This window comes from Peromyscus californicus, unplaced genomic scaffold, assembly GCF_007827085.1.
Source record: "Peromyscus californicus insignis strain IS unplaced genomic scaffold, ASM782708v3 Scaffold_10__1_contigs__length_136768540, whole genome shotgun sequence".
NCBI classification, from domain to species: domain Eukaryota; kingdom Metazoa; phylum Chordata; class Mammalia; order Rodentia; family Cricetidae; genus Peromyscus; species Peromyscus californicus.
In genome coordinates, this window is record NW_026294391.1 from 22,066,705 (window position 1) to 22,091,768 (window position 25,064).

General features: G+C 40.2%; 1 long non-coding RNA gene across 2 annotated transcripts in view; it reads right to left on the bottom strand.

Annotated features, from left to right (window-relative positions):
- Positions 1 to 3,487: 3,487 nt before the first annotated feature.
- The window catches only part of LOC128095223 (uncharacterized), a 32,181-nt gene continuing 10,604 nt past the window's right edge, over positions 3,488 to 25,064 (bottom strand). For both annotated transcript variants that reach the window (XR_008213198.1, XR_008213194.1), the window contains exons 2-3: positions 6,469 to 6,697; positions 3,488 to 3,920 (exon numbers count right to left, since the gene is read on the bottom strand). This is a non-coding gene — a long non-coding RNA (uncharacterized LOC128095223). The remainder of the gene's footprint in view (positions 3,921 to 6,468; positions 6,698 to 25,064) is intronic.

Below are 25,064 nucleotides of genomic sequence, written 5' to 3' on the forward strand. Positions count from 1 at the left end.
TGCTGGAGAGCTGGCGGGCAACCATCCAGGCCCAGAACCAGGGCTATGAGTGGGCCCATCCCAACATCCACCCCTTCTAAGAACTAGTGGAGCATGTGAAGAGGCCAGTCCTGCAGTCTCAAAGTTGCAAGATCTCCATGACACAGGACAACAGCAGGATATCCAAGAAGAGTCCCAGCGAGTGCCCAGTGTTGATAATGTAACAGAAACCAGAGGCCTCGAACTGGACCAATTACTCTTTGCAATGAGCACTTGTAAATAAAGATGTATGGACCAAAGGGTATATTGTGTGACTCACTACGTCGCACTACAGCTTCCTTGACAAGATTTTTCTTTTCCTTTCTTTTAAATTTTATTTTGTTTTATCTTGGGGGGGAGGGGGGAGGTTGCAAGGGCAGAGGGTGGATGAGAAGGGATGGGAAGATGAGTGGAATCAAGATGCATGATGTGAAATCCACAAAGAATCAATAAAACATTTTTTAAAAGACCAGAAATTTGGGCAGTGGTGGCGAATGCCTTTAATCCCAGCACTCGGGAGGCAGAGCCAGGCAGATCTCTGTGAGTTCGAGGCCAGCCTGGACTACAGAGTGAGTTCCAGGACAGGTAGCAAAACTACCCAGAGAAAACCTGTCTTGAAAAACAAACAAACAAAAAACCAAAAGGAAAGAAAAAAGACCAGAACCAAATCACAACTAATCAAACAAAACTGCCAACACAGTCATGTATCTTTGAATAAAGTAAGTTTGTTCCATTCTTTCTAAAAAAAATTTAAAAAAAAAAAAAGGTGCCATGGTCATGGTGTCTCTTCACAGAAATAGAAATCCTAAGACAATCTCTGTTCTTGCACGTCAATCAGCAGAGGCCAAGAGAGATCAACCAGTACCTTCCACTTGTCTTTATCTGCACTTAGCTTTTCCTCTACTGTCGGAGCCCAGTCCAAGAGTGGAGTTGTGAGAAAATTCTAAGAAACCAAGACAAGAGTCTTGTGACCTCTGTTTATTCAAAGACAGGAATTGTTCTTGGAATGTGCTTTTGTGCCTCTCCCAGGTGTAGCAGATAGGAGTGAGTTTACTTTGGATTATTCATTACAACTGGCTATTGTTACTTGTTTATATGCCTCTATGGAAAAACATGGTTTTGCCACACATAGCTTGCCCAACAGTTGGGGCTTATCCTTGTGAATGCATACTTTATTCATGTGACCCCTCTTAATCCTCAGAATATAAATTGTCTGATGCTCTGAAAAAAAAGTTGACTATTGCATGTGATTTTAGTCTGCCTCTTTCATTGACTGCATTCTGCCAGATCCCACCACCTCTAGAGCAACAAACACTCTACTACTGTCCTCTTCTCTGAAGATAGTGCACTTAAGTTATTTGTGAACGTGTGTGTGTGTGGGGGTGTGTGTGTGTTCATGTATGTGTGTGCATGTACATGTGTGCAAGTATGGGTGTGGAGGCCAGAGGACAACTCACATACAGTCTTCAGGAATGCCATCTACCTGTTTTGAAACTGAATCTTTCATCAGCCTAGAGCACATGATTAGGCTAGGCTGGCTATCCAGGGAGCCCTAGGGATCCTGTATCTCTTTATTTTCAACACTGAGATTATAAATGCATGTTACCATGCTTGATACTTTTCTTTAGGGAATAAGGCAATATATTCTGGAGCCAAATACAAGTGACTATACCCTAGGAACATGGATTTAGGCAATCCCAAGTAGTATGTTCCAATATGGTAACAACCATGTTTTATAGTAAGAAAGTCATAAGCCAAGTACTTTTAAAAATTCATTGGTGGGAACATCAAGTACCTGGGTTACAGAAAATTGGGGAAATCTTGCTCCAGGCTTCAGATGCTATCTGGAGGCATTTTCAGCCTTTGGGTTGGTAGAAGCTAGTGGTTTGTTAGTACAAGTAAAAGAATTTTATCTGATAGTCACAAGGCTGTTAGGTCAAACACAGAGATGGACAATGAATGGCTGTTGAGGGGGATAAAGATAACGTAAGATAATTTTGCTCAGGACATGGAATATTCCAGCTCTCTCTAATCAGTCAGGCTTGTAGAATCTTTAACACAGGTGAGGACCTTTTATAAAGCCAGGACTTCAGTTCAAAGTCCCCTCTCTGGAAACTTGTTTTTTCTCTTGCTCTCTTGAAGGCTATGTCAATGAATTCTCTCTTTGTTTTCTGCTGGGGTGGTTCGAAGGAGAAATGTCCCATATAAGCTTGTGTATTTGAACACATGACCTCCAAATAGGGGCACTGTTTGGGAAAGTTATGGAAACTTTAGAAGGCAGAACCTTGCTGAAGAAGTATGTTACTGGGGACAAGCCTTGAAAATCATAACCCCATCCACCCCTGTTCGCCTCCCTGTACCCATCTCCTTCTTGTGAGCAGAAGAAATCTGATGTTTCTGCCTCCTGGGTGTTATGCTGGGTTCACACTCCCGCTGTTGGGCCTTCTCTGCCATGTTGGATTCTATCCCTTGGGAACTGTAAGGCCAAATTAACCCCTTTCCTCTAAGTTGCTTTTGGAAATGACATTTTATCATAGCAATAGAAAAGTAATTAACACACTTGGCAAACTCTTTGTATTGGCAAGTCACTAGTCATTGGTGCACTGTTTTGTACTTTACGTCTCATGGCCACTTTTTCCTGCAGTGCTTGTGGCAGTGACAGCTAGATGAGTGATTCAAAGGCAGCTGAGAACCTCATACCCTAGTGTGGCCTGAAGGTTGTCTGGACTGAGACTTGCTGACACTCATTAATGTATAAACTAAGGAATTGCTTTCCACATCTTGCAGAAGGTATTACTTTCCATTCATAGCTTTAAGTCTCTGGCCAAGGCATATGTTTGGTAGGACAACTAACTCAAGATAATTCAGCTCAGGACTTAGAATATTCCAGCTCATCATAATCAAAGAAGATCTAGTCAGTCAGGCAACCTTGCAGGAAGGAGAGAACAGCTTGCTGTAGACTATCAGGGTAATGCACTACTATGAGGATCCTCTCAGTCTCGATGTGTGGCCTACTGAATATTTTCTTAGGAAGCCATTTATAGTTTGTTACATATTATAAGAGGCCCTCCTCTTTTCTAGAGACACTTGATCAATCCCTGTCACCAAAGGCATCTGCTAAGGATAAATGGTGGCACTGATTCATCATTGTGTTCTTGTTCCTTCTAACTTGCAAACTAAAGCATGAATTTTTCAACGATGTACTAGGATCATCAGGTAAAGAATAAGGGAGCTTAACATATTGAACATGGGCCTTTAAATTAACACCATAACAAGTTGGAAATAAAATAGGAACAAAGAAATTGGATTAATCAAATTCAGATATTAAGGTATGTCAGAGGTTATGTATGCATATTCATGAAAACATGTGCTTCTGTTGTGTGATAGACTTTTTCCGAAAAGATGCAACACACACACATCTACTCGCAGCACACCCACAATAGACCTAAGTAATAATTGCACCAATGTCTGATTTGGTGAGCCAATGGATTGTTTTATTGAGGTTAGTAACAGAAGTATGGGTGAGGGGTTGCTTACAAGGAGCAGGGAAAACTCAAAAGCAGCTGCACCACCAGAAAGCCCACCCCAACATGGGTGAGGACTCCCCAAAACAGCAACTCTGGGGCTCTTTGTACAGTAATTTGCAGGCAGCTCCGCAGCCCAGACATTTTCATCCAGTTGTCTGGTCATTGTCTCCACTCCTAGAAACTGTTTACTTTAGTTTACATTGTAGATCGGGGCCTTCAAGAACTTCCAAGCTGCTGTTCTTCCCGGATATGTGACCTTTTGTTTGCCTCCTGTTCATCACCTGAGGCTCCTGAGCCTTCCCACTCCTTCCTGCAGCAAATGTTCCAATTTGGAGAGAATGTTGCAATTCTGAGGAACATGCCACACATCAGCATCTCAAAAAAAAGCAAATCAAAAAATAAATTTATAGCAAACTAAGGTTCTTCTGCACAGCAAAGGAAAAAAAATCCACAACATGCAAATACAATCTATAGAACAAAATATTTAGAAACAATTAGTCTGATAGAAAGCTCATTCAAAATGCATATGGAACTATGGAACTCAATTCAATATCAAGGAAACAGCACAATTAGTACATGGGTAAAGGATTTGAATAGACATTCTTTTCTTTTCGGGGTGGGCGAGAACGAGGTTGAGATAGGTTTCTCTATGTAACCCTGATTGTCCTGGAACTTACTATGTAGACCAGGCTGCCCTAGAACTCACAGAGATCTGCCTGCCTCTGCCCTCTCTGGATGCTGGGATTAAAGAGGTGTACTACCATACCTGGCAAGACATTGCTCAAAAGATGACAAGTGACTGTCCAGCAGGTATATGAACAAAACTCCCAGTGTTGATATGACAAATTAAAACCATAGTGATGTATCACTTCACACCTGTTTGGATGGCTATTATCAAAGATGAAAGGTAAGTGTTGATGATGAAATAGATAAAAGGAGACCTTTGTACTCTGTTGGAAGAAGTGTTAATCAGTAGAACAATTATGTGGAACTGTACAGATACTCCAAACAGAATTTTGTATATGACCCATCAAATCCCACTATGGGATATACATCTAAAGGTTTGAAGTCAGTATGGTAAACAAACAACTACACTCCCATGTTCACTAAAGCATTGGTCACAGTAGCTTAGATATTCAATCAAAGTGTCATTAACGGATGAGTGGATAAATACAATACATACATATACACATACACGCATACTATTCAGTCTTAAAAATAAAGAAGAAAATTCCTGTCATAAGCAACAGCATAACTAACTTTGGAAGAAAGAATTCTAAATGAACTGAGTCAAGCACAGAAAATCAAACAGCATATGACCTCAATTATAAGAGCCACAAAAGTTGAACTCATACTGGTGTACTATATTTTTGCTATCAAAGCATAACTTGAACGCTTTGAATGGTGAATATTCAGAATGTGTAGGAAAGTATAACACATACCATATTATTTCAATCACCTAAAACGCAGTGAGTACTATGTGTTCACACACAGGAACCAGAAGTACATGACAGACTGAATAAATTTTGGCTGTGGTTGACTGTATTCTTTGCACTTTGTGGGTTTCATTTCCTGTAATGCACATGTATATTAATTATTTTCTATTGCTGTGATAGAATACCCTGACAAAAAAAGCAAGTTTTGGAAGGGTTTAGCATGGTTTACACTTCTAGAGGGATGGAGTTCATCAAGGCAGGGAAGGCGTGGCAGCAGGCAGGGATGATATGGTGTCAGGAGCAGGAAGCAAACTGGTCATATTCCAGTCTCATATAGGAAGCAGAAAGAGAAAATAGTAAGTGGGGCAAGGATACAAAACCTCAAAGTGTCCCTCCCCCACCAGGTAAGTACTTCTTCCAGGAAAGCACCACCTCTTAAAGGTTCCATAACCTTGCCAAACACCACCACCAACTAGGGACCATGTGTGCAAATACATGAATCTATAAGGGTCATTTCATTCAAACTACAACACATGTTAATTTAAAAACATAGTCTTCTCTTTTTAAAGTTAAACTGAGGTTAGGGATATAACTCAGTGATAGAGTGCCCCCATAGCATGCATGAAGCACTAGGTTTGGTCCCCAACACGATTCAATGTCATCCTTTGCTACACAATGAGTTTGAAGCTAACCTTGGCTATATGAGAAAATGTTTTAAAAAAAAAAGCCTCAAAAAGGGGCTAGCAGGATGACTCAGCAAATAAAGGCTCTTGCCTCAAGACTGACAATCTGATGGTGATCCTTAGAACCCACATGATAAGAACTGACTCCTGGAAGTTATACTCTGACCTCCACACACATGCCATGATTCATGAACCCACATTTATATGTGCACAAATAAATATATGTAGAAAAATTAAGACTAAATAAGTCGTTGCAGCAACACAAGTAGAGAGTAAAGTGTTGAATGACTTAGTGCACTGCATCTTTACAAGTTCGTCTGACTTTTAAGGAAAGTGTAAACCAAAGATGCTTCCTTTGTTGTGGAGTCTCAGAATTCCTTTCTCTGGCTTCTCTTGGGCTCCAAGGCCCTGCTCTGTTCTAGTCCATCTAAGGTTAATTAATCAGTGAGCAGTTAGCAGAGTAAGCTGCTTAAGGAAGATTCTGGCATAAAATATTCATTTCACAACAGGAGACAAAACTTCATGGGGAAGAATCAGTAAGTGGGAAATGATAGGCCATAGGGTTGACAGTGAAGACTGAGTTCCTCCATATAACCCATGAACCTACTACCTCATACACTCCTTCCAGGCCACATTGACCTATTCCTAGAAATCAGTCACTGAAGGCTGGACTGATTTGATTTTAGTGCACCTCTAGGGAAATCTAGTTAGAAGAAATGCTTTCTTCTCTGAGTTATTATTGATGAAATTATTAAGGCCACTCCACGTAGTTAAAAGGGAGGTTTATTTAGTGGGGTAACTTACAAGTGAATGGATAGTTTACAGAATCTGGGAAAGGCATGGTGCAGTCTGGCGGTGTTCTCTGGAGAACTCTGCTCGGTCTGCCTCAAGCATCCAGGGTCCAGGAACCAAGAGACCTCATCCGGATTTCGGGTCTTCAGGGTCCTCTCTTGGCCCTGCCTTGTAGGCATGACAGTTGCCGAAGCCTCAATGGGGGTTGGAACTTCCAGATCAAAGTTGGAATGGCTACTCACTACAAGTTATACGCCAGAAAGTAATAGAAAATAAGCAATCAGATATTTTAAACTTTTTTCCATTTTTTTTCCAATTACCTTCCTCAATCTCTAATTAAAGCCACTTTTTTTTTCTCTAAAAGAAAATGACCTCTAAAATACTAGCCAGGATGAGCAGAGGCAAACATCTGGGAGCCAGACTGGAACTCACAGGTTATTTTTGTTAATTTTTTTTTTTGTTTTTGTTTTTTATGGATTCTGTTGCAGCAACCTCCAGACTGGTCTATATTGGGGGATTTATTAAGGCAACTACACATAGTTGAAAAGGAGGTTCCTGTCCTTTACCTTGCATTTAGGATGTTTCTTAATACCCTTCATCTCCACTCAGGAGATGCCAGGACTACCCTCCTCCCAAAATATGACAACCCCTCCAAAAAAATTTCTCCAGGCATTACTAAATTTTCCAGGCAAAACATGCCTCCCCATTAAGGTCTACTGATTTATAATAATGTATATTTCTTAGTACTCCGGGGTTACAGTGACTATAATTAATTATAATATAAAGCTTTTTTTCTAAAAGTCTTGAGCTGGATACTTTTATTCATAAGTCATAACTGGTTTCATATCATTTTAAGCATTTTTAACATTTTTCTAGTCATGTCAATACCTAGTTCTTATAACATTAAAGTGTTGTCATAGAAATGTCATATCACTGTCCAGCATTTTTCCATGTCGTCTGTTTTCCATCCAGTGTACCAGCCTATGTCACGATCATAATTGCAGCATCCATATTTCCTCCCTTGTTCTTGGAAAGTAACCCCATCTTCTATCTATTTTCCATTCTGTTTCATTCTCAACTTTTTGTTTTGTTCTCTAGCCAATCTCTTTTTTCCCAGGGTTTCATCAAGAATCCCTGCTGTCTTTGGTTTAGGCAGCCTATTATATGGAACAGTATCAAAGGCTTTCTGAAAATTGAGATTATCCATGTTGCATGCATTACCATTCTCCAACATGTCTGTTTGCTGCTCCAAAGTATACAAAAGAACCAGAGAAGTTAGATAGCATCTTTCTGCAGAACCCCCTTGCCCTTATACTTCCTTAAGCCAAAAGACCAATCTGAATGGGAGAGATACTTGTTGAGCGTGTTTTTAATGCATTCCAAATATTTACATGTTTGGCATTCTGTCCATCCCCATCTGGCAGGCTAATAAAATTGTTCTTCTGGAAACCATGGAGATTTGTAGCCATAGCTTGTGTCTTCTCCAGATACTGTTGGCTTTAGCTAGTTCAGAGTTAACTACCACTTATTGAACCCTTACCAATAGCCTGTACATGGTATCTATTTGATCTTTATGAGCACTGCATGAGGTAGGAGAGATTTGTTTCTTTGATTTACAGATAAGAGAAATGGCTCTCAAAGGCTGGGGCCATAAAATAAGTGGCACACTCAAATTTAAATTTGGATGTTCGGACTTCTACTTTGGTCTCACTCCTCCACAACATCGGGAGAACAAAGAGTCCGGAGCCCAAGGCATGAGTTTCTCATTAACTAAGGCCATCTCATTGCTCAAAATGTGGGCCTTTGTAGCAATGTCAGTAACACCTGTTTTAGTTACTTTTTCTGTCACTGTGATAAAACACCATGACCGAGGCAACTTATTTGGGTTCATCCAGAGGGATAAATCTGTCATGACAGAGTGGTATGGCAGCAGGCATGGCGGCTAGAGCAGAAAATTGAGAGCTTGCTCACATCTCAAAGCAAAGAGAGCAAACTACGAGGGCAAAACCTTAAACTCTCAACGCGGGCCCCCACTGACATGCTTCCTTCAGCAAGGCCACTTCTCCTAAACCTGCCAAACAGGACCTGGATAATATGTATTCAAATGCCTGAGGCTATGGAGACCTTCTCTTTCAAACCACCACAACACCCACGTTCTTGTTAGAAATATAGCATCCTGAGTCGTTCCCAAGATATGATAAATCAGAACTGCATTTCAATAAGACCACTGATCATTTCCACATCCAGGAAATTGAGAAGCACTGCAGTTAGGTTGTATGCATATGGAAGAAAGGCTTGTCCAACTGGTCATTATGTTACAGCCTCATCCTTTTGCCCCTGTTGACCCTTCTCCACTGTGGCACAGCCTGATCAGGTATCTCTTTGATATTCTTCCTCATATTATAGGCCAAAAAGCACTGAATATAAGTTTCAACTCATTTGCCAACATGGATAAATCCACAGTTTGATTCTCTAGAGCTTTGTGTTGAGGATTATGACACTCTGTTTGATGTAGGCTTTTAAGAGTTTGCCATGACTTAGGAGGGAAAGGAAAGTATGCTTGCCTCGGGATACCATTCTTATTCTAGACATCCCTTTCTTGTCTCAGCATCTACACTATCTTGATACCAACATAAGCAAACAACTGCATAGAAAATTTGATGAGACAATTCTGGTGAATGGTTGGCTTGTGCTAAAGAAATTTTTATAGTTCTGAAGTAACTGTATGTTGTGATAAGGCTCTTTAATCCTTTGTGAGGGGCTGGGGAGACGGCTCAGCAGGTAAATATGCTTGCCATGTCTCTTAGTCAGGTTTCTGTTGCTGTGAAGCTACCATGATTATGGCAACTCTTATAAAGGACAAATTTAATTGGGGCTGGCATACAGTTTCAGAGGTTTAGTCCACTATCATCATGGTGAGAAGCAAGTGTGCAGGCAGACATGGTGCTAGAGAAGGAGCCAAGAGTTCTATATCTTTTTTTTTTTTTTTTTTTTTTTTGGTTTTTCGAGACAGGGTTTCTCTGTGTAGCTTTGCGCCTTTCCTGGAACTCGCTTTGGAGACCAGGCTGGCCTCAAACTCACAGAGATCCGCCTGGCTCTGCCTCCCGAGTGCTGGGATTAAAGGCGTGCGCCACCACCGCCCGGCTGAGTTCTATATCTTGACACACTTCCTCCAACAAGGTCACACCTACTCCACCAAGGCCACACCTCCTAATAGTGCCACTCCCTATGGGCCAAGCATTTAAACACATGAGTCTATGGGGGCCATACCTATTCAAACCACCATGTGTCTTAATTAGGGTTTCTTGTGCTGCAATTAAACACCATTTCCAAAAATCAAGTTGAGAAGGAAAGGGTTCATTTGGCTTATACTTCCACATTACTGTTCATCACTGAAGGAAGTCAGGACAGGAACTCAAGCAGGGCAGGATCCTGGAGGCAGGAGCTCATACAAAAGCCATGGAGGGGCGCTGCCTACTGGCTTGCTTCCCCTGAATTGCTCAGCCTGCTTTCTTATAGAACCCAGAACCACCAGCCCAGGGATGGCTCATCCACCATGGGCTGGGACCTCTCCCCATCAATCACTAATTGAAAAGATGCCTTACAGTGGATCTCATGGAGGTGCATCCCCTTCTTCTCTGATGACTCTAGCTTGTGTCAAGTTGATACACAAAACCAGCCAGTATACCATGTAAGCCTTCCAACCCAACTTCCAACCCTAAAACCCATGTAAATAGCTGGGTGTAGTATCCCACATCTGTAATCCCAGCACTTTTATGGCAAAATCAAAGATATGAGTATCAGCCTAAAGATCATGGGCCAGCTAGCCTGGATTGTGCAACAAAGCAGCAGAAGCAATAACTAAGAAGATTCCACCTCCATGATGTGGAAGACAAGAAGCAATACTCAAAACTTGCCCTCTGGCCTCAACACCTGTACTGTAGTAAGTACGTGCGTGCATGTGTGCAAGCTCGTATGTACGTACGTGCATGCACGCACACGCGCGCGCGCACACACACACACACACACATATACACACGAATAAATAAATTAAAATTTGTAAGATGATTAGGGCAGAAATTATTCTTTGAAAATCAAACTGAATCAGAGTTTCGATTCTTCAGGCTTATTTTCATCACAAGAAACTTAGGATCACAATAAGCTAGTGGCCACATAAGAATTAACAGCAAAGGGTTCCTTGTGTGAGATTTGATAGACAAGTTCCTGTCCACCAACACCACCAAAGAGAAGTGAGATCCACTTAGAGGGACTAAAGTGGACAGCTGGATACATATGGGTGACAAATGCTCTATTTCCAGAGTGGCCCAAGCACAAATCATGCAGCAATTCAGACACAGGTGTGAAAGGTAATGACAAGCCACACAGCACTGAATGACTATAATTATAGCTCATACTTCCAGATAGTGCTGCCAGCATTTACTTTATCATTTTGATTGAGACTCTGGGTTATTTTGTTAACCTTAATTATACTTTAAATAGTACCTTTTAGATTTTTTTTCCATAAATGTTTAAATTAGCAGTAGGATCAGGATGACCAAATGAATCTCTCTTTTTTTTCTAGGACAGGATGTCATGTAGCACAGGATGGTCTTGAAGTATCTATGTAGGCAAGAATTGCCTTGGACTTCTGATCCCCCTGTCTCCACCTTCCAAGTGCTGGGAAACTATCATGCCTGATTTATGTGGTGCGAAGGATCAACATCAGGGTAGGCAAGCACTCTAGCAACTAAGCTCCATCTTCAATCTTTGAAAGTGATTCTTTTAAGATAGGTTTTTGTGAAAAAAAAAGGATTCCTTAGGGATCTTGATTCTATACTAGTCTATTAATATGCAATAAATACACAGGGGCCATAGTGAGCATTAAAGGTCATGTAATATTTATACATCTGTGAAATTTTGAATATGTGAATTCTTCCATTGGAAATTTAAAGCCCCAATGGCACAGTGTTAAGAGGTGTGACTATTCATTTTTCCACTTTCATGTGTACATGTGTGTGCATGTTTGCATGTGTGTGGCCACACATATGTGTATGCATGTGGAGGCCCAAGGTTATGTTGGGAATCGTCCTTGATTTATCTTCTGCCTTATTCATTGAGACAAGGTCTCTCATTTAAACCCAGTGCTTGTCAATCTGACTCATATCACTAGCCAGCACACTCTGTGGAGTCACTATTTCATCCCTGACTTCCAAGGCTGATTACAGGTCAACATTGTATACCTGACATTTACATGTCATGCTGGTTAGTTTTTGTCAACTTAATACAAAATAGTTACCTAAGAAGAGAGAATCTCAATTGTGGAATTTCCTTCACTGTATTAGACTGTAGGCAGATCCATGGGGCATTTGCCTATACAATAAAATTGATGTGGGTGGGCACAGACACTTGAGTGGTGCCACCAATGAGCAGGAGCTCCTGGGTTCTATTTTTTAAAAACACTGAAAAGGCCCAGTAAGCAGTGTTTCTCTGTGTCTCTGCTTCAGTTCCTGCCTTGAGCTCTTGCCCTGACTTCCCTAGATGATAGACTACTATAAGGTGTAAGATAAAATAAACCCTTCCCTCTCCAAATTGCTTTTGGTCATGGTGTTTTATCACAGCAACAGAAAGGAAATTAGGGCATGTGGATTCTGAAAATCCAACCTAAGCTCCTCATACTTTGTACAGCAAGTATTTTTTTAATTGCTGAGCTATTATCTCAGTCCGAGAAGACTGAGTCATGAAAGCACTGTCCTTATGACCTCATGAATGGATTAAAAACACTATTTGGGGAGAGTTTGTTTAAAAGTTTGTTCTCTCTCTCAAGACTTACACCACATTAGGATACAGCAAGAAGGCCTCTGCCAGTTGCTGCCCTTCAGTCTTCGACTTCCCAGCCTTTTTAACTAGGTGCCAAACACACTTCTATTGTCATCATTTACCCAGACTGGTATTCTGTTATTGCTGTGGAAAATGGGCTAACCCAGTTAGGGTTTCTTTTGCTGTGAATAGATACCATGACCACAACAACTCTTATAAAGAAAAGCATTTAATTGGGGGCAGAGGCTTACAGTTCAGAAGTTCAGTCCGTTATCATCAAGGTGGGGAGCATGGCACCATGCAGGTAGACATGGTGCTGGTTACAGCTTGATCAGAAGTCAACAGGAAGTGGACTGGGACACTGGTCAGTATCTTGAGCATAGAAAACCGAAAAGCCTGCCCCCACAATGACACACTTCCTCCAAAAAGACCAAACCTACTCCAAAAAAGCCATACCTCCTAATAGTGCCACTATGAGCTCATGGGGGCCAATTACATTCAAACTACCACATTCCATTTCCTGGCCCCCATAAGCTTGTAACAATATCATAGTGCAAAATGCATTTAGTCCAACTTCAAAAGTCCCCAGAGTCTATCATAGTCTCAACAATGTTTAAAAGTTCAAAGTTCATAGTCTCTTCTAAGATTCATGAAATCTCTTAACTGCAACCCCCTATAAAATCATAATAAAAAAATAGATCACATAATTCCAATATATAATATCACAGGATATACATTACTGTCCCAAAGCATAGGGAAGGGAGCATGGTGAGGAAATACTGAACCAAAGCAAAACTGAAAACCAGCTGGGCAAACTCCAAGCTCTGCATCTCCATGTCTGATTTCAAAATGCTCTTCAGATCTCCTACTGCATTCAGGTCTGTTGACTACAACACACTTCTTTCTCTTGGGCTGTTCCACTCACTTTTAGCAGCTCTCCTTGGCAGGTATTCCATGAGTCTGGCATCTCTAACATCTTCAGTTCTCCAAGGCAATCCAGGCTTCAATTTCACAGCTTAAAGGTGGGGAACATGGTGGCATGCAGGCAGATATGGTGCTGGCTATATCTTGATCAGAATGTGACAGAAAGTGGACTGAGTCACTGGGTGGTATCTTGAACACAGGAAACCTCAAAGTCCACCCCTACAGTGACACACTTCCTCCAATAAGGCCATACCTACTCCAACAATGCCACACCTCCTAATAGTGCCACTCCCTATGATCTTATGGGTGCCAATTACACTCTACCACATCCATTAACTCCACTGGAGATATGTGGGAACTGAAATATTCACTTTCCATTTGTCCATCCACTTAGTTTATTATTCAGGATTATGCCCATCTATAAGGGACAGCTAGGACCTGGAGAACAAAGATGAGTCACGGACCTTCTTCCTTCTGGAAATTCATGATCTGTCCCAATTATGTTCCACATTCATCTTTCATCATCTGGCCATCACATGTTTTCCTTTCTCTTCCTAGATCACATCTAGGCTGATCACGAAGGTCCATGCAAAGGGATTTCCTTCCTTTGTTTTGTTTTGGTTCATGAATAGCAATATTCTGGTTCTTGGCTTTCAAAGTTCATCAAGACTCAGCCTCAAAAGAGAGGAAGACATTTTCCTTGCATTCATTTAAGTACAGGATGACTGCATGAGTAAACACATTTTCCTTTGTTGAGCTCAGTTACAATTCTCTAAGTCTCTGAGATAGGCTTGGGTATGCTTCATGCTTTCTTACCTATAGATATGGCTCTTGGCCCTTTTTCTCTTTGAGAATATCTTTCTTTCTCCCCCTCCTCTCTATATAACAGTAAAGCTAGGCATAGTGGCATATTTCTTTAATTCCAGCACCTGGGATGAAAAAGCAGGTAGAACTGGGTGAGTTCAAGGCCAGCCTTGTCTACATAGCCAGTTTCAGGTCAGTCAGTCAGGGCTACATAGTGAGTCTTTGTCTCAAATAATAAAGATACACACACACACACACACACACACACACACACACACACACACACAAACACACACACACACACACACACACACAAAGCAAGCAAACAAAGAAATATAGCAGTACTAGAACTACTCCAGTGTTTGCCTAAAGATGCTGATAGTCATAAAGGATAAAGAAAGTGAGGTTGTTGGTGGGACCTGGGGGTCACTGCTATGCATAAAACTCACCCTGTCTATCTCTTTCAAGAATGTTCCATTCTAAGCATGTGCAGTGACCCACTGTCAAACATTAAGCAGAGAGTCCAAATTGGAGATCTCCATCAGGTCCCCACCCCTTGGAGCTCAAGGAACCACTTGGAAGAGAGGGAGGAGAAGGAGGAGCCAGAGGGTTGAGGACCTTAGGGGAGCATGACCCAAAGAATCAACTAAGCAGGGCTCACAGAGACTGAAGTGGCAAATATGGAGCCTGCCTGGGTCTGCACTAGGTTTTCTGAATATACATTTTGGTTGTGTAGCTTGGTGTTCTTGTGGAACTCCTAACAGTTGGAGTGGGAGTATCTCTGACTCTTTTGTCTGCTTTAGGGACCCTTTTCTTCCCACTGGGTTGCCTCATCCAGCTTTGATATGAGAGTATGTGTCTAGTCTTATTGTAACTGGGAGGCCTGTTTTTTTTTTCTCAAGGGAAAGGAGGAGTGGATTTGGGGGAGAGGATAAGTGAAGGGAATAAAAAAAAGAGAATGCTCCCTTCTAAATATTTATCCCCATAAATTTGTGCTGCTCTCAGCCTCAGTCAAGGAAATGTCTTTTTCCAGTGGGTAGCAGTTAGTGAAGACATTCGTAAATAGTCAATGTGCTGATAATAAGTTACTGTTGGGTGCTCATCCTTAAATGGGACATCTATATCACCCTCCAAGGCTCAGGAAACATCACTGATGAGGGGAACAGAAAGAACAAGGGAATGGGAAGGAGTGTTGTCAAATGCTGTCTTCTAGACATGACATGGCTGTTGCACCCATGGACTCACAGAAACCTTGGATACCTGCACAAGACTGGGCCAATCTACATTCCATTGTGGACAGGGAAGGGGCTCATGAGGCCCCACCCCTCTTGAGGAGCTAGAAGCAGTTAACCATTGCTTGGGGGAAGAAGGGTTCATGTCCCTCAGCAGTGTAGCTACTGGTACATTGTTCTCTCTCAAGCAAACAACTCTCTAACCAATCTAGTGAATGAACCCTAATTAAATGTACTGGGACACAAAGACACGAAATTGTGGATAAGGGGTTCACTGGGAGGGGAAGGCTGATAAGGGAATATAAAGCGGTATATATAAAAATATGATCAAAGTACAGCATATATACATATATAATTATCAAAAAATAACTTTTAAAATGTGCTCCAGCCACTTATAGAGACATATTTCAGGTAACAGAAGATGATGTATAGATGAGCTGCTTGCTGACTTGAGACGAGCTTGGACATGGTATTGTCTGGACTCCCAGTTCCAGTCGTAATAACCATAGTGGCAATACAAAACTGCTATATTTATGACAGATTTTCTCACGCAGTTAGGACCTGTGACGTGGTTTAGATTTCCACACTGAGCAGCACATGCATGAAATTCATAGTAAAAAGAGACCTCATTCTGATTATTTGGAGTCTGGAAAGGGAAGTGAAGCACAGAAGAGCATTTGCAGCAGCAAGGCTCTGCAGTTCAGGGTCATAGCACTGGTTGAGCATGAGACACAGGTGTTGTGGTAGTAGAGACAGCACTACCAGCAGCTTTCTGATTTACCTGTCACAGCAATTGTGGTATGACTTTTAAACTATTAGCCCAGGGGCAACCCCCTGACTTCTGCTCATGAATTATTTCCAGTGTTTTTATCTTTAAATACTTACATTATTTTCTGCATGCAATCTTGCAGAGAGCAATATTTGGCACTATGATGGAGAACTGGGGCTATCTAATTTACCTGGTTCAATGACAGGAATAATCTCCATACCATATTTATTTACATAATCCCACCACATAGTATAAACAGAATGTAAACACTGACTACAACCTCATGACTAGCTTTGAAATCGAGGGATATAGTAGCTACATATACATTCCTTATCATTTTATAGATCTGCCTTTATATATAAATAGTATTCCTCCTCTTTCTTTCTACAACTACTTCATACTACATTGTATAAATAGTAGTTATTTTTAACAGGTACTCCTTGGGTTACAGGGCATATAACATTACAATTGTGATTAAATGAGCAGCAAAAATAATCCAGAATAATAATGCACTCTGGTGCATGCCTGTAATCTCAGCACTCAGGAGGTGAAGGCAGGAAGATCAGAATTCTAAGGCCATCCTTGGCTAGTTCAAGGCCAGCCTGGTTTGCATAAGACCCTCTCAAGCAAACAACCAGATAAGGATCATGCAATTGATGGACCTGATTTCATCATGGGAAGAAGATTTTTCTATGTGTATAAAGGTCTAATTACATGTCATAAGGTGTGACCATGTTGGTGCCATTTCAGAGATGTTTATGACTCAGTATATTAAATAGGCAAAGGAGTGGACAGAATTGTTCAATCAGCTATCAATATTCTTTTCCATGCTTTGGTCTGCTTTATGTGAGTTCTGCCATGAATTAGCTGCTCTTACAAAGAAAAATAAATCCATCTGCAAAGCATCCGGGAATGATGTAAGACAGGAAAATTTGACATTTTGCAGGCTGCATACCAAGTTAGACAGGTAGATGTGAGTGTGTGGCTGTTGATTTCCATCATCCAGCATCTACTTACCAGCTTTGTGGATATGACACATAAGTGGCTCTTGTAGCCATGGCAACGGTAGCCTCTGGATCTCTGGATGACAGCTATAGTTATGCAACTTAGAAATCAGCAATCTCATTATTTTTATTCCTTCATCTCTTTGAATTGCTTCATTTCATGTAATTTTCCTAAGCTCTTTATGGTAAAAATCAAATGAATTTCTACTTTAAGTATTGAAATTAGGGTATATCCAGATGTAGGCATACTCTCCATGCACATGCACACCAAAGATGCAATTCTAGATGTATGTCTATGGAACAAATTACAGGACACATTATTAAGCAGTAAAAAGATAATATACACATATAGTTTTATACAGCATCTGGTGTGTGTATATATAGGACATCTCTGCAATGATATATAAGAAAATAATAACAGACAATGCTCACAAAAGAGAAGTCAGGTGGCTAAAAGTTGAATGCAAAGGAAACTTTTCATTTGACACCTTTTATACTTTGGGAATTTTTATCAACAGAACATATTATAGCAACAACAACAACAAAAAGCATACGAAGAACATCTAAAAGAACTTCTGATATAGGGTGAAAGGGGAAAAACCTCAAAGAAACCCCTAGGGACCATCAACATGTAATGGAAGAGGCGTGTACAAAAGAAACCCAGAAAGAGCCTTGGGTTGCAGTAGCTGAGGGAGCAGTAGCCAAGGGAGCAGAGTGTTTGTTAAGGAAAGAATCCTCGACTGGGCAGATACTAAGAGAGGGTGACAAAGAGACAAAAACTCTGGTGTTGCTTAGTTTAGCACCATGGTCATCAGAGTTATTAAGGGAAGGAGCTTAATGGATTTCATATTGTACCCCTCAAAGGAAGATAGGATATTATTGGGCTGAGGGGAGGACACTATCTACTTTAGGGGAAAAGATGTACTGCTTGAATAAAAGGTTGTAGTGCTAGCCCTGAGTCAACTCAGGTGGGCTTTTAAAGCTCAAGTTAGTCTTGAGACACCTACATATTGGTGGCTTGCCCTAATAAACTGTTATGAGGTCTTTATATAGTTTTGCAATGAAATTTTGTCACCAGGCACCTGCTGTGGATATGGCTCTGCATGTTGAATGTGTTGCTCTGATAGATTGATAAATAAAACGCTGATTGGCCAGTAGCCAGGCAGGAAGTATAGTGTAGGCGGGATAAGGAGAGAGGAGAATTCTGGGAACAGAAGGCTGAGTCAGGAGTCGCCAGCCAGACACGGAGGAAGTGAGATGTAAAAGTACCAGTAAGCTACAAGCCACGTGGCAACTTATAGATTAATAGAAATGGGTTAATTTAGAATATAAGAACAGATAGCAAGAAGCCTGCCATGGCCATACAGTTTGTAAGTAATATAAGTCTCTGTGTGTTTACTTGGGGGATGCTAGTAAGAGAGGTTCTTCCTGACTGTCGGCAGGCCAGAACACAGGAAAACTTTAGCTACAGGCACCAACTAGTATTACTTTCCAGAAAATAGTTACCCAGAAGGATCTGACTTTTTACTGGCAAATTATAAAAGTAGTAAGGATGAAGATTGTATCTACATCTTTTAATGGTTGATCAATGTCAATGGTTTAGAAGGTGACAGGCATGACATATGGAAAATGAAAGCTCACAGATTAATGTGCTCTCAAGACTAAAGGAAGTGTCATTAAGAAGACTAAAGTTTCGTGTGTTTTACATTTATTCAAGCATAATATCTATCACTGAATTAATGAGAAGGGCTGCCATATTCATTTGTCTGCTAGAAAAATTAAAAACAGAATAATCCATCAACCATATTTTCCTCTGGAACTTAAAAATCTGGTATAAATAACACTAATATTGATATAAATTTGTGTAAATATAATTTTTTAATTTCATATTTTTGAGAATTTCATACATGAGTATGATTTATATCATTTCTACCCCACTTTCTCCCCCATTCAACTCCTCCTGTGTCACCCCCACTCTCATGACCTCATCTTCATTGTTGTTACACACATACACACACACACAAATCACAACCTATTGAGTCCATTTAGTGTTACTCATTGTACATGTGGAAATAGAATATTTATATTTATATAAGATAATATTTATATATATATAAGATAAACTTTTAATTAGTATTTAGTTTAAAGAAGTATATAATTTGAATTATTTAAATCAGTGTATCTCCATTTTAAATTATTATTCAAGATGAAGATTTATATCTACACATATATAATTCTAAATGACTTATTATCCAGGATTATGAAAGCATTTAGAAATAAGAATATATATTTTGTAGATTTCGGGTTCCATTGGGGGCATCTGTCCTGAGTTTCTAAGAGTCCATCTACAAATAACCAGTACTCATTTCATTATTTCATTGCCTGAAAATGTTGTGAAGCTAATAAAAGGGAATTGATGTTTAGGTCTAGTTGAAGTGACATACTTTAAACAGCAAGTTAAGAATGCCTGTCTTGTCCCAAGTAGAATCCTAAAAAATGTTTTGTAAACAGGGTTGGATGAAAATTTTTGAAAGATTTCCTAAAAAGGGAAATTTGATAGCACCAATCTATCTGGTTGGAAACAACAGTCATTATACAGAATCTCATCACTTTTTGTTTATAAAATTAATCCAATATTATTTGTATCTTTCCCTTGGGGATATAAACAAGGGGGGAAGGAGGCAAGGTTGGTATAGAAAACTATAAAGTTACCACATTCAATCTATTGATCTCAGTGAAAAGATCTAAGATATGTTAAATATAAAGTAAGGGGCTTAAGTCAGTAACTATTTAGGAAACATGGCCAGTAGATGTGACATCCCTGAGTATATTTTTGACTTGTCAACTGTGATCAAAATGCCATGTCAAACATTAGGCAAGTCCTGAACATCATTCAGATCTCTAAATTTCAGCCAAAGCAGCCTTAGTTTCTAAGTCTTTATACATGCTTTTCCTATTTAACTCCATAAGCAATTTTTCCCCTCCAGCCCTTATTTTAGCACAACATCTTCTCTGGGAAAGCGTCCATCACCCTAGGACATGGAGTGGCATGCTTCATGTATATGTTTCTCCAACACACTCTACTCCGTTTTCATTACACATTTTTGTTTCTTGTTTGTAAATTCATCTTTCTACCCAACTAGACTTGATTTCTAACATCGGGGACATCATCTTGGTGCTGTCAATTCTTCTTATCTCCTCCAGGGTGTAGCACCTACTCACTGCTTTTGGACGCATTAGTGACCCAAATGGCCACAGTCTATTACCCTTGATGTCCCCACAACACTGTTTTTCTCCTGATACACACACATCTTTTAAAATACAGAATTTACAACACTAGTTCATTGCAATGTAAAATTTTCTCCTTGGTGTGAACGTACTGCTGGGTGGAGAAAGTGCACACTCTATAATAGACTCTCAACACTAGAATCCTATCTAAAACCTTTTTTTATGAAGCAGAGTTAAAGTTTAATAAAGATACTTTTATAGAGGTCTAAGCATAAGGGTTAAGATTCAGAGAGACATTCAGAAGAAAGTTAAGACATACCTGAGGGCATAGGTAAGGGCTTCTCAAAGAAGAGTCACAGAAAGTGGGACAACCAAGTGTGAGAATGAGCTCTTCAAGGGAGGCTGCCTTTATTTATTTATTTATTTGTTTATTTATTTATTTATTTACTTACTTACTTACTTACTTAATTTATTTATTTATTTATCCATTCAATTATTTAGGTAGGTTTTATGCAATCCAGGCTGGGCTTAAACTTGCTATGTAACTGAGGATGTCCTTGCACTTAGGATCCTCCTGCCTCCATCTCCCAAATTCTGGCATTACAGGCATGTGACACCACACTCAGGATACAGCATAGTGAGCACCATGGCAGACAAATACACACATAGGGATACACTATATGAGCAGTGGTTGACATTTACAAATGCTATGCACAAAAGGTTGTGCCTAGTTGAAGGATAAACAACTATGTAATAATTGGGCAAAGGGTGATAAAGGTAAAAAATATTACTAAATAAGTGGCCAAAAGTAAACAAGAAAAACTGCATCAAGTATTTACAGAACACTTTCAATGTCATGAAAGTCATTTTAGGCATAAGACCCTAATATGTAAAGAAGTAGCTCCTGTTCTACTGGGTAGCTTTCAATGGAGGAAAAAGAGACAGTTACAAAACCACAGTTAATTCCTTTTACCTAGGTATCAGTTAAGCTATAAATACATTCTTCTTTTTTTATATTTTTATTTTATTCTTTGTTTTTCAAAACAAGGTTTCTCTGTGTTGCTCTGGTTGTCCTGAAACTCACTCTGTAGATGAGGCTAGCTTTGAACTCAGAGATCTGTTTGCCTTTGCCTCCTAGTGCTGGGATTAAAGTCATGGGCTACCATGATGAGCTATAAACATATCCTTATAGTCTATATATTGATATGTTATTACTATCAAAATTAACATGTATTTGTAGAATTCTATCCTCTTAGTATGTCTTAGCAGTTACTACCATTTTAAAAATTTATATTATTTTTGTGTATGAGTGTTTTATGGTATATATTTATGCCATCTGCATGTCTGATGACTTCAGAGGTCAGAAGAGGGTGTCAGATCCCCTGAAATTAGAATTACATATGGTTATGAGCCATCATGTAGGTACTGGGAACTGAACCTGGGTCCTCTGCATCTTGCCATAACCTCTGAGCCATTTCTCCAGCCCCAACAGTTGCCATCAGTATCAGATCAGCTGTGATTATGCACAAGCTGTGCCCTCACAGAAGGAGGGGGCTGCAGAGGGTTATTGGATCTTAAGATGGATTTCAGGCATTCTTGACTTCATCTTCTCTCAGCTGTAAAGTGTCCCACCTGAATGTGGTCTCCAGAGGGTCTAGAGTATAATGAGGGGGTAGGTTAACAGAAAGATATTTCTCACCTATGCAGCTTTTAGGAGGTTATCAGCCATGCTGGGGATGGAACTTTTATCAGTGATTTGGCTGTTCTGGGATCACTCATATGCCAACAAGGAGCCCCTTAGCCATGTTCCTGTAAATAACCTCAACACAAGGTCCTGTCTCAAAAGAATAAGGTGGAAATTGATAGAGCAGGACCTAGCCCCTGCATGCTCACATGGGTGCACATACCCACTGCGCATAAACTTATACACCCCATTCACACATACACACACAAAAGGAAAAAGAATACATGGCTTAGCAGTAGGGTCAAAAGTGACTGGCCTAACAGTAGGGTCGAAAGTGACAGCCATGGAGGTTGAGGCACATTTGGGAAGAAAGGCAATGGGTTACTTTATTTAGGTACTTTGTGTATTCTCTGGGTACAAGGGAGACACAGTGTGCAGATAGATAGGAGTCTGACACTCAAGATAAGCCTGGAGTGTGGACAAAGTCACGAGGAGTTGTCAATTTGTTGCCTGGTCCCAATGGCATGGTTAACAGGGAAGTCTGGGGGAAGCACCATCAGTAAGAACTAGTGTAACCTGTCTGTCCACCTCTTGCATTAGTGAAAAAAGAGCACAATTACTGAAAATGCAAATCAACAAAGTTCAACCTCTTTTTCAGCTGCATGTTTACATATATCCAATTACTCTTGTCTTCAAAACCTCTCCAAATTTAACCAGGGAGAAAAATCAATGTCTCTTAAATATCTATAATAAATGCACAGATCATATATATATGATGTTTCCCAAACTGACCTAGAGCTTTATTTCTATTTAGTCAAGGATGATCTTGAAGTCTCAATCCTCCTGTCTCTACAACCCAAGTGCTGAGATTACAGACATGTGCCACCACACCCAGTTTATGTGGTGCTATGGATTGAACCCAGGGTTTTGGACATTCTAAACAAGCATTTTATCAACTGAGCTATATCCCTGACCTATAAAAATCATATTGCATATTTTATATATTAAATACACAGTAATTGAAAATCAAATTCACTAGTCACCATTTTCCTCCAATGGAGTGACACCAAATGTGCATTAAAGAAAAAATACATACAGTTATTTGAACATATTAGCTTCTTGTATAAGGCTTCCTGTCTGATAAGTGGTCTTTTACAATCTTTTCTGGCCTCTAAATGGACTTCCCAACATGTAATCCACACAGCACATGTGACAGACTTACGTGTGTCACTTTTAAAAGTGACCTGAAAACTCAGGATGGTATTAGCACCATCATCATAGATAATATTTATTTTATTCATTGACCCTTTTAAACAAAAAGTCAATGCAATGAAAAGTTAAATTTGGGACAGATCTGGCTGGAAAGAATTCCCTTTACTTCAAATCTTGATGTAAGAAAATATGTCTAAAATAACTTAGCCTAGGACTGGGGAGATGGTTCAGTGGGCAAAGTGCTTGATGCATAAGCATGGGGATCTGAGTTTAGATTCATGATACCCACATAAAAGCTGAGTGTTGTGACATATATGTGTAACCCCAGTGGCAGGGGAGTGGAGACAGGCATAACCTAGGGGCTTCGTGGCCTAATGGCAAGCTCAGGTTCAATGAGACCCTGTCTCAGAAAATAAGGTAAAGAACAACAAGGGAGACTTCCTAATACATACACACACACACACACACACACACACACACACATTCACCCAATTTGGTTTATTGTACCGCTTTGCATTAGAAGTGACCACATCAACAGGTACTCACAAGGTTGATTCTATTTGTTCAGACTGTGGGATGCATGTGGCATCTGAACAGTGATTGCTCTTTTTTCACCTGAGATGCTTTCTCTCTGAGTCCAAGAATGGGGTCTGATTCTAATTGGTTCCACATTCCATCATGGTGATTATGTTTTAACCCACCACCTTGGTAAAGAGGAAGGATTTTACTTTGGACCAGTACTGTGCCCAGCCTGTGGCCAGGAAATATTTGCTACCAGAATGAAGAACATAGAAAGTCTTGTTAGGAAAATGTGATTAGTTTTTGTTGTTGTTTGTTTGTTTTTGTTTTTTGTTTTTTTCAACTTGACATTCTAAACGTATCTGGGAAGAGGGAATCTCAACTGAGGAATTTCCTCTATTAATATGAACCCAGACCACTGTGGGCTTTACAATCTCTAGGCAGGTTAGCTTAGGCTGTATAAGAAAGTAGCTGAGCAAGTCAAGGGAAGCAAACCAGTAAGAAGCATCCCTCCTAGGTCTCCAATTTAGTTCCTCCTTGGCTTCCTTTTTAGTTAGGGTTTCTATTACTCTGGTAAAACACCATGACCAAAAGCAACATGGGGAGGAAAGGGTTTTTGTAGTTGTTTTTTTTTCTCTTGTTTGGGGGCCTGCCACCCAGCTCCCAAATAAACACAGAGACTTATGAATGCCCAGCCTTAGCTTGGCTTGTTTCTGGACAGCTTTTCTAACTTAAATTATCCCATTTCTCTTTAACTACATTTTGCCTCTGAGCTTTTCACCTTCCTTTATTCTATCTTTCCTTCTTACTCCGTGGCTGGCTGTGTGACTGGGTGGCTGGGTGGCTGGCCTCTGGCATCCTCCTCTCCTCCTTTTCTTGTTCCTCATTCCTCTTCTTTTCTTGAGCCTAGATTTCTCCTCCTATCCTTTCTCCTGCCTGGCAACTGGCCATTCAGCTCTTTATTAGACCAATCAGGTGTTTTAGACAGTCAAAGTAACACAGCTTTACAGAGTTAAACAGAAAACATTTAATTGAGGTGTCTCACTTACAGTTTCAGAGGTTCAGTCTATTATCATCACAGTGGAGAGCACAGTGACATGAGGCAGATATGGTGTTGGATACATCTTGATCAGAAGGCAACAGGTAGTAGATTCAGTGTCACACTAAGCAAAGTGTGACCAAAAAAAAAACTATCTAGCACAAGTTCCCTTTATCTATAAGTTAACATAAACCCTTTCCTTCCCAAAGTTGTTTTTGGCCATGCTGTTTATTCACAACAAGAAATATCAAACTAAGACAGCAGATAGCATGTAATTTCCACTGTCCAATCTAATCAACATAGCAGTGATAACAAGAATCCAATACGTGGGATGGAGACTGAATTCTCTCACTGAACCACTCTGGAAGTTTGTAGG